Source organism: Narcine bancroftii, chromosome 1 (assembly GCF_036971445.1).
Source record: "Narcine bancroftii isolate sNarBan1 chromosome 1, sNarBan1.hap1, whole genome shotgun sequence".
Lineage (NCBI taxonomy): Eukaryota > Metazoa > Chordata > Chondrichthyes > Torpediniformes > Narcinidae > Narcine > Narcine bancroftii.
The window spans coordinates 206,210,571-206,231,139 of NC_091469.1; positions in this window are offsets into that span (position 1 = coordinate 206,210,571).

The window sequence follows — 20,569 nt, forward strand, 5'->3', positions numbered from 1 at the left end:
GGGAATCTAAAACTAGAAGGCTTGGGATTAAGGCAAGGAAAGATTTAAAGAGGACCAGAGGGACATAGATGGGGAATGTGGAACAGGATGCTGGAGGAAGTGGTAGAGGGATAGGGAAGTCTGAGAGAATGTGGGGCCAAATGCAAGCAAATGGGATGAGCTCAGCTTGTCATCTTGGTTGGAAAGGATAAAGTGGGCCAAAACCTGTTTTTTCTTAAAATTTCACAGCATCGTGATACACCTTCATGAGATCTGTTGGACTAGCCCAGTTTTGGTGAGAGGCAGCAGATAGACTCTCAGCTCTGGACCAAATAGTGTTGAGTTGTACAGTCCCACTGGGCCTTTGACGAGCTCTCTCAAAAATAAGATCTTCCAACAGCAATGTGGCAGTTTGATTGAAAATGACAATCTCTCTGGTTCAATGTTTGGACCACTTCCTCACTGTGTAATGGCTCAGACAAATATTCATCGCAATTTTCTTCAAATGTCAAGGAGAAAAAAAGCTTTAAATCATCTTCTCAGCTAGGATCTAGTTGTTCAAGAAGGCAACTTGTTCAGGAGCATGGCCTGATGGGGAAGGAAGAAGAAGTGTAATTCCATCATCCCCCAGTTGGACTAATAAATACCCGAATTAAAATACTTTAAAAAGTCTTGAAAATTTGCTCTGAATTTGTCTGAATGCTAAAAGACTATAATGGCTGCTAATACAAAGAAGTCGAAAGCACAGATTCAGAAAAAACTTCCTTTTAAAAGTACAGAAGAAATGAGCCCTACTTACCAAGTGGAATCCACAGAATTGATTGGACAGCCACCTAAGCAGCAGTGTACTCCAGCTCGTTTAAGTATTACCCCGGCGCCCTCGCAAGGTGGTGCTGGGCTTCCAATTTTTTCCTCTTATCTTGATCGGCGCACCCGCAATGTTGGGTGCGCTGTAGAATTGCTGGAGTCAATAGTGTCTGGCCCAACACACGATACCGCTGCGGGTCTGGTGGCATGGAGACCCGAGGCAGCGTGTCGGAAAATACACATGCGCGGGCCCCGGCGCTGCCAGGCATGCGCGGTGCATCTCGAGTATGCAATTTTTTGGACGGGGTCTGTCTGGTCTGTCAGCAAAGTCAGCTGACAGCGATCTGAACATGTTGGGTCTGGGTGTGCAGACCAGAAGCAAGGTAATGAAAATGACAGAATTAAAGGAACAACAAAGAAAAGCTTTTGGCCAAACTGAAGAAATGGAAGAAGAGTCGCTGACTGTTACTGAAGGGAAGGAAGGGAGGCCTCATGGAGAGACTAGTGATACTACTTTTGATGCTGTTTTTACAATTTTGGAATCTATAGCTCATCAAATGGGTAATATGTCAACACAAATGTCTACTCAGATTGACCATGGATTTATGAATATGACTGAAAAAATAAATAACATTTGTGAAGAAGTTTCTTCTGTTGAGAGATATTTCTATCGTTAAAGCTGATGTTAATAGATGCTTGAATATGGTGGATACAGTTCAAGACAATTTTAAGAAGATGGAAGGTGCCTTTCAAGTTTGTAAAGAACAAGTAGATCGTAATAAAGAAAAAATAGAAGTGGAAGGGAAATTCAGAAGAAGGACTTATTGAAGAAGATAGACTCTTTGGAAAATCAAAGCCGCTGGAATAATAGTGAAATATTCCTGAAGGAATTGAGGGTTTGGATCCAATTAAAAAAAAAATGTTAAAAGTGGATCCCTGAAGGACTGGGATTGGAATTTTTTTCCAGAAGGTTTGGAATTAGATAGAGCACATAGGGTCTTAAGAAGTAAACCTTATCCGGGTCAACCTCCATGAGCTTTTTTTATTCGTTGTTTACGGTACCAAGATAGGGAAACTATTTTGAGAGGAGCAGTCCAAAATGAACGCAGATATCAATCCCCTTTGATGGTACAAGGAAATAAGGTTTTTTTCTATCCGGATTTGAGTCAAGAAATTATTAAAAGGCGTAAAGAATTTAATTCTGCTTAAGAAGTGCTTTGGAGGAAGGGTTATAAATTCTCTTTTAGATGCCCTGCAGTTTTGAAGATCTTTTATGGTAATTTTCAATCACAGTTTTTTGAGAGTGACCATGACGCTTTAATTTTTGCCAATTCTTTGCCAGACAGGGCTACTGAAAGGGATTCTTCACCTAAGAGGAAGACAGCTGATAAGAAGAATGGAAATGGGAACGGGAAGATAAATATGTTAAAGAGCTTGATTGATATTGATGATCCGGAACAAGCTTTGGGATTGAATTCATTGGGGTTGTGAGCTGATTTAGACTTATAATTTTATAAGTCTGGTTGGGGGGATGGAGGTCACTGAAGCTTTCAGAAGTCGTCCGCCACCTGTGGGAGGGATTTTATTTCTTTCCACACCCAGTTAAGTGGGAAGTTACTGCCTTTGTAGTTTCCTTTTCTAAAAAAAATCCTTTTTATTTGTGTAAATTTTACTTTGTTTAGAGAGGGGTTTAGTGTTTGTTTAATTTAGATTACTTAGCAAGGGGAGCTTCAAATTTTTTACTGGAGAAGGGTTTTTTGTGTGGATGGAAGGAATAGAAAGAAGGTTTTTATTTTGTTTTATTTTATTCTGATAACAATGTCTAGTTTGAACTTTGCAACATTTAATATGCAGGGTTTAAATAACCCAATTAAATGAAAACTAGTTTTAGCTTGTATAAAAAAGATGAAAGTTGATGTTGGTTTTTTGCAGGAAACTCATTTAACTGAAAGAGAACATTTGAAATTGAAGAGGGATTGGGTTGGTTGTGTACTTTCATCTTCCTTTAATTCGAAAGCGAGAGGAGTGGCGATTCTGATCCATAAGAAAATACCATTTGAACTTGAATCTTTGGTGGAATCAGCTGGCCGAACTTTAATGATTAATTGTAAACTCTTTGCTGAGTCATGATCTTTGTTAAATGTGTATGCACCTAACATCGATGATGAACAATACACGTCTGAAGCTTTTTTAACTTTAAGTCAAGCTAAAGAAAACATTTTGATTGGGGGAGATTTTAATTGTGTATTAGATAAATCTCCGAAAATTGTGAAAAAATCCAAAGCAGCGGTCCAATTGGTTTCTTTGTTGGAAACTTAAAACTTAATAGAGATTTGGAGAAGGTTAAATCCTACTGAGAAAGATTTTTCATTTTATTCCTCGCGCCATGACTCATTTTCAAGGATTGACTTTTTTTTGGGTATTGAGCACATTTGCAATCACATTTTATTCAAGCTGAATATAAGATTAGAATAATTTCTGATCATTTATTGCTATTCATTTCTTGTGTTGGACCGGACGTTATTCAATCAACCTTTCGGTGGAGGTTTAATGTAATGTTATTCAAAAAAATGGGTTTTTAGAGTGATTTCATTGATCAATGCTTCACGTCAGCAACCTGACGTCAGCGCATGTGTAGTTGCTTTAGATGCTGAAAAAGCTTTTGATAGGGTTGAATGGAATTTTTTATTTAAAATTTTGGAGAAATATAAGTTTGGACCATTTTTTATTGGTTGGGTGAAGGCATTATATAAAAATCATGTAGCTAGGGTGGCGACAAATGGTCAAACCTCTTCTTTCTTTAAATTATCGCATTCAACTCGTCAAGATTGTCCTCTGTTGCCAGCTCTATTTGCGTTGGTCATCAAACCGTTAGCTCAAGCTATTAGACAGAATGAGAATATTAGAGGTATAAAGATAGTAGATAATGAATACAAGATTAATCTATTTGTGGATGTTGTTTTGATATATTTAACTAACCCGGAACGATCTTTATTTTACTTGCAAGAATGTTTAGAACAAATTGGTGAATTATCAGGATACAAAGTGAACTGGGATAAAAGTGAAATATTACCAATTTCTGAAGGAAATTACGACCAGTGCCGACAAATTACTAAACTTCGTAGGACTGATAAAATTAAGTATTTAGGGATAATGATTGATGTTAAGATTCAATCATTGTATAATTTAAATTACGTACCGCTAATGAGAAAGATTAAAGCTGATTTGATTAAATGTAAGGATTTACATTTGTCATTAATAGGTCAAGTAAACTGTATTAAGATGAATATCTTTCCACGAATTTAGTATCTTTTTCAATCGATTCCTTGTTCTCTTTCAAAATCTTTTTTTCAAGACTCAAATAAAGTAGTCCAAGAATTTCTATGAAAGGGAAAACTAACAAGAGTAGCAATGCATAAATTGACTTGGAAGTATGCTTTGGGAGGTTTGCAATTACCCCATTTTCAAAATTATTATGAGGCAGCTCAATTAAGATTTATCAATCGTATATTAGATGTTTCGTGTCCCCCTAGTTGGGCAAGGGTAGAATTGGCCGGTATACTGGAATCTTGTCCACATCAATTTGTATTTAAATGGAATTCTGTTTTATTACAAAGATACAGTGTACCGGTTTTGAAACACTTGTTAGGGATTTGGACCAAAAGGAATTTATTAATAGTCTCAAAAGGTAAAATATCAGCTCAGGTACCAATATATCAAAATAAATTAATTCCTTTTACATGGATTAATAGATTTTTAGGAAATTGGCAGATCAAAGGAATAAAGTTATTGCAGGATTGTTTTGAAGAGGGTAAATTTTTATCATTTAAGCAACTTAGAGAGAAATTTGGGAATTCTTTGTTTATTATCAAATTAGAGCATTAGTGAAAGATAATTTTGGAAGAGAAATTAAAATTCCCAAGTTTTTTTTAATTTTTTTATTTTTCACACTATAACCATATTGACCAAGATACATACAGACATTTTTCTTCTTAAATATATAGTGTCATTTTTTTCCAGGCTTTGGCTCATCAGGCTTCAGCGAAAGCAGGCGTAGAGAAAGACCTTCCTAGGTAAAGTGCATTGTGAGTACCCTACCATTAAAAGGCTGAGCCATGTCCATGGGGTTGGTGCTATGCTCAAGTTGCCAGATGTGGGAGCCATGGGTGACCTCCACCCTCCCAAAAGACCATATCTGTGCCAGGTGCAAGGAGGTGGGGTTCCTTAGGGGCCGAGTTGAGGTACTGGAGCTCCAACTAGATGATCTTAGGCTCATCAGAGAGTGTGAGGAGGTTGGTGACAAGACCATAAACATTTCCACAGGACATACCTGCAGGGGATGTAATGAGACACAAGCATTTAGGAAAAAAATTAAAGAAATGGAGATGCAGCTAGATGATCTGAGGCTAATCAGAGAGCGAGGAATTTATTGATTCAACACTCAGGGAAGTGCTTACCCCTGGATTGTGGGGGTCAGGAAAGTGGACTACTGTCAGGAGTGGGGCAAAAGTTGCTAGCTCTGTGGAGAGCACCCCAGTGGCTACAGATCTTAGCAACGAATATACAGTATTGGATGAAGTAGGGGGAGATAACCTGCCAGAGGTAGCGCCAAAGGAGACAGTGGTACGGAAGGAGAAGAAGGGGAACAAGGTGGTCATTGGGGACTCCATCGTTAGGGGAACGGACAGAAGATTCTGCGAACCTGACAAGTGTTCCCGTATGGTGTGTTGCCTCCCAGGAGCCAGGGTACGTGACGTCTCGGATAGGGTTCAGAGTATCCTGGGGGGGGAAGGAGACCGGCCAGAGGTCCTGATACACGTGGGCACAAATGACGTAGATAGATTGAAGGAGGAGATCCTGAAGAGAGACTACCGTGAGCTCGGAAGGAGGTTGAGAAGCAGGACCTCCAGGATTGTAATCTCGGGGCTGCTTCCTGTACTGTGCGAGGGTGGGGGCAAGAATAATAAAATCAAGAGGTTAAACGTGTGGCTGAGGGAATGGTGCAGAGTGCAGGGATTCAGGTTCATTGACCATTCGGATCTCTTCTGGGGAAGACGGGGCCTATACAGGAGGGATGGTTTACACCTGAATGCGAAGGGGGCCAATATACTGGCAGTTAGGTTTAATAAACCTGTTGGAGCTGATTTAAACTAATTTGGCAGGGGGAAGGGAACAGGACTGATAGGGAAGTAGATAGGAGAGAGAATATAGGGGTGGTTCCGATAGACGGTGAAACAATAAGGAATAAGGGAGCTAAAAGTGATAGGAGAATAAGAACGAATGCACCAAGAACCAAGGTGGAGGGAAAAAGGAGGTATGGCATCAAGGTATTGTGTATGAATGCAAGGAGTGTAAGGAGTAAAATGGATGAGCTTGAGGCGCAAATGGCGATGGGAGGTTATGACATTGTCGGAATAACGGAGACATGGCTGCGGGAAGGGCAGGATTGGGAAATAAATGTTCCAGGCTACACGTCCTTTAGAAATGACAGAAAGTTAAGAAGAGGAGGTGGGGTAGCTCTGTTGGTAAGAAATGAGATTCAGGCGTTTGAAAGGAAGGAAATTGAAACAGGTGAGGTAGAGTCTGTTTGGATTGAATTAAGAAATTGCAAGGGCAAGAGGAATATAATGGGGGTCATTTACAGGCCTCCGAAAAGTAGCTCAGATATCGGTAGTAGAATAAATCAGGAATTAAGAGTGGCATGTCAAAGTGGTAGCAATACGGTAGTTATGGGGGACTTCAACATGAAGGTGGACTGGGATAATCAGACAGGGGCAGGAACACAAGAGAGCGAGTTTATAGAATGTCTACGAGATACTTTCTTGGAACAGCTAGTGGAGGAACCTACCAGGGGGAAGTCGATTCTGGACTGGGTGCTGTGCAGTGACGCAGACTTAATAAGTGACCTTGATGTAGGGGGGCCATTAGGGAATAGTGACCATGGTATGGTTACTTTTAAGCTGCAATTAGAAAGGGAAATGGAAAGGAAGTCGGAAGCATCTGTACTTCAGTTAAATAAAGGGAATTTTGCAGCTATGAGGGAGGAGTTATCCAAAATAAAATGGGAAGATACACTAGCTTGGAGGACAACTGGGGAAAAATGGCAGGTTTTTATGGACATTTTTCACAGGATTCAGGACAAATTTATTCCAAAGTGGAGGAAAGGCTCTAGGAGATGCAAATGGCAGCCCTGGCTAACTAAGGAAATCAAGTGCATTATCAAGTCCAAAGGGAGTAATTATAAGATAGCGAAGCGGAGTGGGAAATTAGAGGATTGGGAAACCTTCAAAGAACATCAGAGGGTAACTAAGAAAGCCATAAGAGACGGGAAAATGAAGTACGAGAGGAAATTAGCAGATAATATTGAGGAGGATAGCAAAAGCTTTTTTAAGTATGTGAAGAGGAAGAAATTGGTTCGGTCTAAAATTGGCCCTTTGAAAATGGGCAAGGGTGAAATTATTACCGGAAACAAGGAGATGGCAGAGGAATTTAACAAATACTTTGCAACTGTCTTCACCAAGGAGGATATAGGTTATAGTCAGTTAGGGGGTAGTGGTCATGCGGTACCAAGAGACTTGGGGAACTTTACTGGGGAGGTAGGGGATCTAATGGATATCCGGATCCAGAAGCAGGAGGTTATGAGTAAATTGTTGGGATTGAGGGCTGATAAATCCCCAGGGCCTGATGGGCTGCATCCTAGGGTGCTTAAAGAGGTGGCTATGGAAATTGTGGAGGCACTGGTCGACATTTTCCAAAGTTCCATAGATTCCGGGGAGGTCCCTGAGGATTGGAGAGTGGCTGATGTGGTGCCGCTTTTTAAGAAAGGAGGGAGGGAGAAAATGGGAAATTATAGACCAGTTAGCCTGACATCAGTGGTGGGGAAGATATTGGAGTCCATCGTAAAAGGAGAAATAGCAGAACACTTAGTCAGTAATAATAGTATAAGGGCTAGTCAGCATGGATTCCTTAAGGGTAAGTCATGCTTGACTAACCTTCTGGAATTTTTTGAGGATGTGACAAAGAGGGTGGACTCGGGAGAGCCAGTGGATGTGGTGTATTTGGACTTCCAGAAGGCCTTTGATAAGGTACCGCACGGGAGTGTAGTGGGCAAGATCAGGGAGCATGGTATTGGAGGTAAGGTGCTGACATGGATAGGAAATTGGTTAAGAGATAGGAAATAAAGGGTTGGAGTAAATGGGTCTTTTTCAAAATGGCAGGATGTGACGAGTGGAGTGCCTCCGGGATCGGTGTTGGGTCCTCAGTTTGTAATTTATGTTAATGATTTGGATGAGGGGATTATAAATAACATGAGCAAATTTGCAGATGACACTAAACTGGGTGGCGGTGTGGGGTGTGAGGAGGATGTAAGGAAAATGCAGAGGGACTTGGACGGGCTGGAGGAGTGGGCGGCTAAATGGAAGATGAATTTCAATGTGAACAAATGTGAGGTTATTCATTTTGGGGGAAGTAATAGGAAAGCTGAGTATTATTTAAATGGAGACAAGCTAGGGAGTGGGGAAGTGCAAATGGATCTGGGTGTACTTGTTCACCGGTCACTGAAGGCTAGCATGCAGGTTCAGAAAGCTGTGAAGAAGGCAAATGGAATGTTGGCTTATAGGAACAGAGACGCCCTTCTGCAGTTATACAGGGCCCTGGTGAGACCCCACCTGGAGTATTGCATCCAGTTCTGGTCTCCAAACTTGAGGAAGGACATACTAGCTATAGAGGGTGTGCAGCGCAGATTTACAAGGTTAGTTCCAGGGATGGCAGGGTTGTCATATGCAGCAAGGCTAGAAAAACTGGACTTGTATCCACTGGAGTTTAGAAGGATGAGGGGGGACACGATTGAGGTATACAAAATCATCAGGGGGATAGACAGGTGAAGTCTGATTACTTGTTCCCAATGATGGGGAGACAAGGACTAGAGGGCATAGTTTAAGAATACAGGGTAGGCCCTTTAGGACGGAGATGAGAAAGCATTTTTTTACCCAGAGAAGTGTGAATCTGTGGAATGCTCAGCCACAGAGGGTGGTAGAGGCGGATTCGCTGACTATGTTCAAAAGAGAGTTAGATAAGACTCTTGTGGGTAACGGAGTTAAGGGTTATGGGGATAAGGCTGGAAAGGGGTACTGATGGTAATGATCAGCCATGATCTAAAATGGCGGTGCTGGCCCGACGGGCCAAATGGCCTACTCCAGCTCCTATTGTCTATTGTCTATTGTAAACTCAGAGATCCCATTTCAGAAGAAGTTGGACTCTTTCCATTCCTGTTTTTCCCATTTCTGCCATTTCTTCCATTTCCAGAACAACCAGATTTTTCTTTAGGAGATAATGGTGGACTACGTCTTTGTCCTCTTATATCTGGCAATGAATCAGCAAAAATCATTGCTTCACAATCATTCTCAAAAAAACGAAAATATATTGGAGAAAGCAATGAGAAAGTAAGAGAGGACAAAAATCCACTGGAATATAAAGGTCAAAAATTTTTTTTCTATCCAGACATAAGTTTTGAACTCCTGAAGAAGAGGAAGGAGTTCAATACAGCGAAAACGATCTTATGGAAAAAAGGATATAAGTTTATGTTAAGGTACCCAGCGGTACTTAAAATAATTATTCCAGGGCAACAAAACAAACTATTCTCGGATCCAGAGGAAGCAAGGAAATTTGCAGAACAACTACAAAACAAGCAGAGAGATGAAGACATGTAATAAGAGTAAAAATGACCACGATCTATATGTATGTGTGTAAAGGGGTATATGTGTGTGTATATATATATATATATATATATATATATATATATAGTGTGTGCATACATGAATGTATCCGTATTTAGAGGAAAATATATAGAGTATAGACAAGAATTAATAAGGGAGAGAAATGGAATAGAGGGAATAAGGAGGGAATTAAAAGAGTGACCTTTGTTACATATGAAAATTGAAATCTTTTCTGGGGGGGCTGGGTGGGGAGGAGTTACGGTCACTGCAAAATCAGCTGACGTTTGCGAGTGAATTCGCAAATCCAAATGGAGAGGGGAGATGTGGTTGTCCGACAAGGGATAAAGGACAACTCAGGAGGAGGAGGGGAGAATGGGGTTAAAGAAGTTTTAAATAGGAGAATAGGGAAAATGTTTGATGTTTTAGAAATGTTGTCTTATAAAGTGTTCAAAACAAGAAAACAGAAATGGATAAGAAGGAAAGGTGATGATGGAGAAACGGAAAGGGAAGGTAAACAAAGTATAAAATGGCTACGCTGAACTATATGACTTTAAATATTAACGGAATACATAACCAAATTAAAAGGAAGAAACTGCTAAATTTACTGAAAAAAGAAAAAATTGATATAGCATTTGTGCAAGAAACACATTTAACTGAATTGGAGCACAAGAAATTAAAGAGAGATTGGGTAGGACACGTAACAGCAGCGTCATATAATTCAAAAGCAAGAGGAATAGCTATATTAATTAGTAAAAATGTGCCAATTAAAATAGAAGAGGAAATAATAGATCCAGCAGGGAGATATGTAATGATAAAATGTCAGATATATTCGGAGTTTTGGAATCTACTCAATGTATATTCACCTAACGAAGAAGATCAAAAGTTTATGCAAGATATTTTTTTGAAGCTAGCAGATTACCAAGGGAACATATTAATAGGAGGGGATTTCAACCTGAATTTGGATTCAAATATGGACAAAACTGGGAAAAAAATTAACAGAAAGAACAAAGTAACCAAATTTATAATTAAATCGATGGAAGAAATGCAACTTTTGGATATATGGAGGAAACAACACCCAAATGAAAAGGAATATTCATATTACTCGGCTAGACATAAAACATACTCAAGAATAGACCTATTTTTGTTATCAGCTCGTATGCAAGATAGAGTAAGAAAAACAGAATATAAAGCTAGAATATTATCGGACCATTCACCCTTAATATTGACAATAAAGTTAGAGGACATCCCTCCAAGAATGTATAGATGGAGATTAAACTCCATGTTACTCAAAAGGCAGGATTTTAGAGAATTCATTGAAAGACAAATTAAAATGTATTTTGAAATAAATATGGAATCAGTGAAAGATAAGTTTATACTATGGTATGCAATGAAAGCGTTCATTAGAGGGCAAATAATAAATTATGTAACCAAGATGAAGAAGGACTATAATCAGGAAACAGAGCAGTTGGAAAGGGAAATAGTAAATATAGAAAAAGAATTAGCAATGAAGGAAGATACAACTAAAAGAAGAGAATTGGCAGATAAAAAAAATAAAATATGAAACACTACAAACATATAAGATGGAGAAGAATATAATGAAGACAAAACAGAAATATTATGAACTAGGGGAAAAAACGCACAAAATTCTAGCATGGCAGCTTAAGACAGAACAAGCTAAGAAAATGGTATTGGCATCAAGGAAAAAAGACAAACAACTCGCATATAATCCAAAGGAGATCAAGGAAAACTTTAGAGAATTCTATGAACAATTATACCAAACTGAAAACGAAGGGAAAGAAGGGAAAATAGATGAATTTCTAACTAAAATTGAACTACCAAAACTACAAATAGAGGAACAAAATAAATTAACAGAACCATTTGAAATAGTAGAAATACAAGAGATAATTAAAAAATTACCAAATAATAAAACACCAGGAGAGGATGGATTCCCAATAGAATTCTATAAAACATTTAAAGATTTATTAATTCCTCCCCTCCTGGAAGTAATCAACCAGATTGATAAAACGCAAAGCTTAACAGATTCATGTAAAACAGCAATAATTACAGTAATACTAAAGCAAGGGAAAGATCCACTCGCACCAGCGTCATATAGACCAATATCATTACTTAACACAGATTATAAGATAATAGCTAAACTATTAGCAAACAGATTAGCAGAGTATGTACCGAAAATGGTAAATCTAGACCAAACTGGATTTATTTAAAAAAGACGCACAACAGACAATATTTGTAAATTGATTAACTTAATTCATGCAGTAGAAGGGAGTAAAGCGCCAACAGTAGCAGTTGCTTTAGACGCAGAGAAGGCCTTTGACAGAGTAGAATGGAATTATTTATTCAAAGTATTGCAAAAATTCAGTTTACCAGAGAAGTATATTTATTGGATTAAAGCATTATATAAGGGACCATTGGCGAAAGTGACAGTAAATGGATATATATCAAAGCAATTTAACTTAAGCAGGTCAACACGGCAGGGATGCCCACTATCACCCTTATTGTTCGCGTTAGCTATAGAAGCACTAGCAGAATTGATAAGAACAGAAAATAATATAAAAAGGATAAAAATAAAAGACAAGGAATATAAAATCAGTTTATTTGTGGATGATGTTATAGTATACTTAACAGAACCAGAACTATCAATAAAAGAATTATATAAGAAATTGAAGGAATATGGAGAAGTGTCGGGTTACAAGATTAACGTAAATAAAAGTGAAGCAATGCCTATGAATAATGCGGATTTCTCAAAATTTAAGAAGGAATCACCATTCAGATGGCAAATGCAAGCAATAAGATACCTAGGTATACAAAATCTCAGCCAACTATATAAACTCAATTATTATCCACTAATGAAAAAATTACAGGACGATTTAGAGCATTGGAAAGATATACCACTAACACTAATAGGAAGGATAAACTGTATTAAAATGAACATTTTCCCAAGGATATTATACCTATTTCAGGCATTGCCAATATACTTGACAGAGAAATTCTTCAAGGAGTTAAAGAAAATAATAAGGAAATTTTTATGGAAAGGGGGGAAACCGAGGATAGCACTAGATAAATTAACAGAATGGTATAAACAAGGAGGCTTACAACTGCCAAAATTTAAAAATTATTATAGAGCAGCACAATTAAGATACCTATCGGTTTTTTATCAAACAAGGGAAAAGCCAGATTGGACTAGATTAGAATTAAATAAAATAGGGGAAAAGATACCTGAACACATATTATATAAATGGGATGAAAAATTGGTACAACATAGAAGTTCTCCAGTATTACATCATCTACTCAATATTTGGAAGAAGATTCATGTAGAAAGGAATAAAACAAATGATCAATTACCAAAACTAATATTGACGCAAATTAAGTTACTCCCTTTTACAATAGATAACCTTTCCTTTAGAGAATGGGAGAAAAAAGGGATCAAAAGAATAGAAAATTGTTTTTCAGGAAACATTATTATCCTTTGAACAAATGAAAGATAAATACAATATAACTCAAGATACAGTGCTGGCATATTACCAATTGAGATCCTACTTGAAGGACAAATTAGGAAGCAGTCTGAGTTTACCAGAGGGAAGTAACTTTGAATATGTGATTACAGATACAATAATAATCAAAAGATTTATAACAAATATGTATATTAAACTGCAAGAAAAGGAGAATGAGGAAACAAATGGTAAAACTAAACAAAAATGGGAACAAGATTTAAATATAAAGATAAAAAAAGGAAACATGGGAGAAGTTATGTTCTGGAATGATGAGAAATACAATAAATACGAGGTTACGTATGATACAATATAACTGGATACACAGGCTATACATTACACCTCAAAAGTTAAATAAATGGGACCCAACAGTATCTGATAGATGTTTTTGTTGTAAAAAAGAAATGGGAACAACAATTCATGCAATCTGGACATGTGAGAAAGTAGAAAAATTTTGGGAAGATCTAAACCAAATATTAAATAAAATTACAGAAAACAATATACCAAAGAATCCAGAGATCTTCCTCCTAAGTAACATAAAAAACAAAGAATTTGGAATTGATTTGGATGGTGCACAAAAAAGATTTGTTAAGATAGCTCTAGCCATTGCAAAAAAATGTATTATGTCAACCTGGAAATTGGAAGATAATTTGAAAATACAACAATGGTATATAGAAATGAATAAATGTATTCCATTAGAAAAAAATTACATATAGTTTAAGAAATAATATTGAAATATTTGAACAAATATAGGAGCCTTACATGAAACACAATAGAGAAAACCTACCGGGGACATTTACTACCTAAATTAACAAAAGGAGAAGGAAATGAAAAGAATTGACTCAGTGGAATTTCTTGTTTATTTTTATTGAATGACAACATTGTTTGACTGGTTTAATGTATCCTAGATTTTGTACTTTAAATGGACGGGGGGGGGGGAGGTAGGGAGGGTGGGATGGGAGGAGGGGGGGGGTGAGAAAATAGCACTGTATATATTTGAAAAGGAAAAAATATGTATCATGGTTAATGTGGTTTTTTGGTGTGAAAAATTAAAAATTAAAAAAAAAAACACCTTCAACACTGCTGGGTAGCGAAAAGTAGACTTATAATCTTTACGCCACAAAACTTCTTTAACTGGATTAAATCGACGTTGACGTTGACTCAAATCAGGATTAAAAAAAACTCTGCTATTCTGAATCAATAACGGAGTTTGTCGTTGTCTCGCATTTTGCACTTCTAGTCGAAGTATTGCTTCTCTGTCCAAATAATTCAAACATCGAATTATTACAGGTCTCAGTGGTTGACCAGGTAAACAAACGTGTTCTTCTTAAAGCTCTATGAGCTCTTTCCAGTACCAATACTCCAGAAAAAAATTCTTGCCCTAGTACTTGTGGGATCCAGTCTTTAAAAAAATGAAGAGGATCTTGTCCTTCCATACCTTCTGGCAAACCAACGATTTTCACATTATTCCTTCTACTTTGATTCTCCAAGTAGTCTATTTTTCTCTCTAACTCCTTCTCACATTCTCACGATTCTATAACTAATTTTTCAACCTTCAACACTTTTTCTGTGTTAGAAACCATTTGCTGTTTACATACCAAAAAAGCAGACTGAATTTTTTTTAAATCTTCACAAGATATTTCCACACGTGTTTTAACTGTATTCATTTCTGAACTTATACTAGCATTCATTTGAACCATCTCATTCATTAAAGGTTGAATGACAGCATTTAACTGCATACATTGTAACTCAGAAAAGCTCAGCCCAGCTTTCTCTAACATAGTGGCAGAACCAGGTAACTGCAGCTCCTGCTGCAACTCAACAAAAGGCATTTTAGAGGTTTTACTGCGGGTCTGGACTCCCAGCGACGGCACCCTGACTTCCTCAGGGGGTCGACACTGGTCTCCCCCCGCAGTTCGTTGTTTTTTCGCAAAATCACAGAAGAAATCGATATCTTCAGGTTGAAATGCTTCCTGATGCATTTCAAACAATGGAGTCATCTTCCTGCGTGCTCCCTCCGTTAAAATCAAAAGGCTTCCAGAATCGGGATCCACTTCTTGGGAACACACACCTTCCTCCAGAGAACGGGTAATTCCAGCGCCATCCTTCACTTGGTGAGTAGTAGACATTTTTTTTTCAGCTCCCACAGGCAGTCTTTGTGGTTTAGACACTGAAGAAATTAAACCTGAAGCTGTAACAAGTTGTTCAGGCCCCAAATCTTCAGCACTTCAAAAATGTAACTTCTTCTGCACTTGAGGTTTAATCTTTTTACCATTAATGGCCATAATAGTTCCTTAATACTTTAAACTAAAATTTAAAAAGTTTAAACTTGAAAACAAAGGGTTAAAAAACGGGTACTTAAAAGTCCGGCCAGAGAGGTTGAGATTTCACGTCTAGACTCTATGCCATCTTGCCACGCCCACCAACTCTTTCTTAAATGACAAAATTGACTGCCTCTTTCCCAGAAGCCCATTCCACACAGTAACCACTCTCTGAGTAAAGAAGATCCCCCTCATGTTGCTCCTAAACCTTTGCCCGTCAAACTCTGCATCTCTCCTACTCTTAATGGGAAAAGCCTTTCCACATCTTCTCTCTCTATCCCTCTCATTATCTTAAACACCTCTATCAAATCCCCTCTCAGCCTTCTATGTTCTAAGGAATAAAGACCTAATTTGCTCAATCTCATTCTAGATGCTGAAACCCAGGCAACATTTTTGTAAATCTCTTCACTCTATCTTGTTAATATCCTTCCTATAAATCGGTGCCCGAACTGCACACAGTACTCTAAATTTGGCCTCTTGAGGATAGTTGGTAAAAGGCAATAAATGCTGGCTACACTGACCACATCCCAAGATGCTATTTGCTTTCCTACTGGATAATCAGATCTGTTTCCAGAGAGAATATGGTTTATCTTGAAGTTTAGGAATGGGAAGTTTTAACCAGCTTGACTCCACACCTGGTTACACCCTGCACCTTTGACTTGACATTGCGCCAAACATACAACTGGAAGGGACAAACATCTGGGCAGGCTGCCAATAACTGTTTAGAGAAAACAGGCCTGCTGCCTGTAAACAAAAAAAAATAGCTCTGAATCCATGGTAGGAATGAGTCAGTGGCACAGGCATGGATCAAACTCATTAAAAATATGTGAGTGGGAACTTAGGGGTATAAGAGCTTAGCATGACCTCAACAAATTCTTCTATGTAACAGCTTTATTATTGATCATTATAGTTGAGCACACTTCTCGGTTCTTAGGCAGCCTCTGGAAATCCAGGATGATTTGAGTGTCCACCAGCACAGGAAGTGGCTGAAGGAATAGGCTGATGGATGGTCTGTGAGGACACACTCAGGAGTTCCAAGCACTCCCATTGCATTGGGCTCCAGGTATGTGGGACCATCCCAAAAGCTCCATCTTCACTGTGCCACGAATCAAGAGGGGAATATTAGATTTGTTCAAGGAGTCTCTGAAGATACTTTTTGCATCTTTTCCTGTAACTGCCTGGTTATTTCAGAGCTCGTAATAGTTTATTAGTCTTGTGTCGGGCATAAGATTAATATAAACAGCCCAAAAGACACCAAGTGTATTACCATGATTACATTGAATGGTGGAGCAGGCTTGGAGGATTAAATGGCCTTCTCCCACTCCTATTTTCTGTGTATCAAGAGACCCTCGGCACTGGGGATGTTGTTTCTCTTACCTTCCTCTCGCATCCCTGTGCTTTGAGGTCCCTCTAGTGGTTGACTAAAAGGTAAAAATAATTTACTTCGATAAAACATACATTAATCCTGAATTCAGACATTTTGCTAACATCTTTGTTGTTTCTTCTCCTAAATGAATTTGTCAAGTATACGAGGACAATGTACTAAAATGTTAACTTGCTACAGCCAAAGATAAACCAATGACAATAGTACAAATTAAGTTACCACTGTACCACGATGCAGAATTTTAAGGGGATCTTCTTCACTGAGGTTCAATTTCAACATTTAAATGAAATTTGATACATGAGTATGGAGGGCAATGGTACAGGTGCTGATCAATGGGACAAGGTGGAATAATAGTTCAGCATGTTCACTACTGTTCTGTAGTGCTTTATAAATGTGCAAGACAATAGCCCTTTTCACACTGGCTAACCTGTAAGTTGGCCATTCAGTGAACCGGTTAAAGAAGCCATTTTTGCCATTCACACTGGACCACTGTTAACCTGTTCTCTGCGTCCTTTCATACTTAACACCAGACATCCTGGGGAAAGGGGTGCCTATCCTCCACTGATGATGTTCAAGTGACACATTGGGAGATGGTGGACCTGCCCTCCCAGAATTCTGTGTGGCAGTGAAACCCCTCCACAAGTGGTCCATGCATACAGCCCTTTCTCCGTAGCATGGAATTTTGGGAGGACAGGTCTGCCATCGGTCTCGTTCTCAGCAACTTTCTCGCGGTCTTTATAAATTGTGCGCCTATGTGTTCTATTTCCACTACCACTTTCCCACGGTCCTTCATAAATTTATATAGGTCAGCACAACAGGGGCTGAAGGGCTCATACTGTGCTGTACATAATGCTTAATTATGTTATAATTAGGCATGATTAATTTTGTTTAAATTAAAAGATCATAATACATTGATCAGGATTTAGTAAATTGAATACAAAGTTTATTCCTTTTTAATATTTTGTTTCCTTCACATTCCTGCACTTGTGTAAAATGTCATCAACACATCATTACTTTGACCCTGGATAGTCCATGTCCCTTTCACCCTGGGTTAATCAGCACGCAGGCGTCAGATGACTCCGGGGATGGACCGTTAGGTAGGGTATATCATCCCTGGGGTGATCTGATGCCTGCGTGCCGATTTGTGAGCGTTCACAATGGCACTTTAATGGGTATATTGGCTGTTAATTAATAAGATAAGGTGCCAGCATGAAAGGGGCTAGTAACACCTCAGATCTCTGGCCCTTCCATTAACCAGTCATATCATAACAGGAGGCAGAACAGAAGGGTTAACCACAACTATCAAGCCAACACATCTGAGTTCTTGCAGTTTAATGCAATCTATTTCACCCTATTCTCTCTTCTTCCCATTTCTATCAGCAGAAGATGCGTGTGCTTGAGAATATGAACTTCTGGAATTAAAGATAATTTCTATTCTGCTGTTGAGTATCTTGAATGTTCACACAGATGATGCCCTTTAACTTTTGTAACCATACTTTGCATACCATGAGCCATTGGACATCTACCCCTGTTCCTCCACTACCTGCTGCCAAGGTGATTGTCTGGATGGCGCACAAAACAAAGTTTTTCATTGTATTTTGAACACAATCAACCTTCCATTTGCCCACTTGGAAATGCGACTATTCATCTTCAAATTTCAGAGATGGGAACAGTCACATAAACCACTTTTCTCATTAACCCTGGAAACACTCTTGGGCAGACATCTGAAAGAGAAGCGTGGGACGAGAGAGAGAGAGAGAGAGAGAGAGAGAGCCCTCAACAATACTGTTTTGGATACTGTTGGGGGGATGGAAATGATCGACCAGGGACAATTTGTGATGGTCATGTCTGTGGCACAGAGGCTGGCCCCTTGGATCAGAAGTGAAGTGGGGAGAAGAGGCGAGCTATGGTAATTGGGGACTCATTGGTTGGGAGAGCAGATAGGAAGTTTAGCGAACTGAATGGTATCTTGCCTCCCAGGTGCCAGGGCCAGGGATATCTCTGATCAAGTTCATAGAATTCTGGAGTGTGAGCAACCGGATGTCGTGGTCCACGTGGGGTCCAATGACTTAGATAGGAAGAGAGATGAGATCCTGAAGAGGGAATATAGGAAGTTAAAAAGCAGGACCTCAAGTATGATAGTCTCAGGATTGCTGCATGTGCCGTGCGCTAGAGTGTAGGAACAGGAAGTTGTGGCAGATGAATGCATGGCTGAAGAGTTCAGATTCTGGATCATTGGGATCTCTTCTGGGGAAGGTCTGACTTATTTTTTAAAAAAAGGAACCAATATCCTGGCAGGCAGTCTGCTAGAGCTGTTTGGGGGGGTGTTTTAAACTAAGTGAAACACAATAGGCTGCAGATACTGTGATTGTAGTAAACCTATTGAGATGCTGGAGGAACTCAGCCCAGTCTTTTCAGCATCTATAGGAGACAGAGATATAATGGCTGATGTTTCGGGCCTGAGCCCTTCAAGGAAAAATCAGAAAAGGCAGAAAAAGGATATATCAGAAAGTTTCAGAATTCAAATGATGGGGGGAGGAATCCAGATCAACAGAAGATTTTAATTGTATATAAGGGACTACGTGAGAATTTATCATGTTTGTGTGAAAGGGGAAAGGAGAGATGACAAGGGAAGAAGGCGATGGCAGGGCGGCAAGAATCAGAATGTGAGTGCAGAGATTAGTATAGGAAAAAAGCATGATGCTATGTATTCTGAGTTGGTGAGAAAGGACAGACAGGGGAAAAAACATAAATGTAGCCAGTTAGAGGGGTTGTAATGTGTCTATTTCAACGCTAGGAGTATGAGGAATAAAGGAATAGAGCATGGATCAGTACATGGAACTACAATATTGTGGCCATTACTGAAACACGGCTAGATGAAGGGCAGGATTGGCTGATGCAGGTACTGGGGTTTAGGTGTTTTAAAAGGAATAGGATGGGAGGTAGAAAAGATGGGGAGGGAGGGGGGGTTAGTAGCATTATAGGTCAGGGATAGTATCATGCTATAGAAAGGGAGGACGCTAGAGGGAGTGTCCACCAAGTCAGTGAGGGTGGAAGACAGAAATAGGAAAGGAGTTTAGGCTCCCAAATAGCCCTCAGGACACTGAGGAGTAGATAAGCTGGCAGATTTTGGAATGGTGCCGGAAATACAGGGTTGTAGTTAAGGGTGAATTCAACTTCCCAATATATTACTGCGAGGGATAGATGGGGTTGAATTTGTCAGGTGTCTTCAAGGATTCCTGACACAGTATGTGGACTGGATGAAGAGGAGAGGCCACACTGGATCTGGTTCTGGGTTATGATCCTGGTCAGGTAGTGGACATCTCAGAGGGGGAGTATTTTGGTGAGAGTGACCACAACTCCCTTAGCTTCAGATTAGCTATGGAAAAGGATTAAAAAGACAAAATAGGAAAGTGTGGCCGCTCACCACAAGGCAGGCGAACCGACCCCGCTTGTAAGCCACGTGGCGGTCAGCCGGCCAAAATGGCACCGTCGGGGGTTTCCCTTCCTTCCAGTTCAGGGCTCAGAAACCCACGCTTGGGGACCACGTGATGCCTGGGTGATGTCAGCGCCCTCCAGCGCGGTTCTCAGCCAGGTCTGGGCTGGGAGTATAAGTGCAGCCCAGGAGCCTGCTATAAACTAGACTGCTCACTGAGCTCAACCCGTCTGGTTGTGTGTGTTATTGCAGGAGCAGTGTAGCTGCCATTACAATTGGTGACCCCGACTGGTTCATACGTCTTTGAACCCATCATGAGCGAGCCTGGGATCAGCGCTATAGCCTTAAAACTGCCTGAATTCTGGGTTCAGGAGCCGGAGACCTGGTTCGGCCACATGGAGGCTCAGTTTCATCTCTAC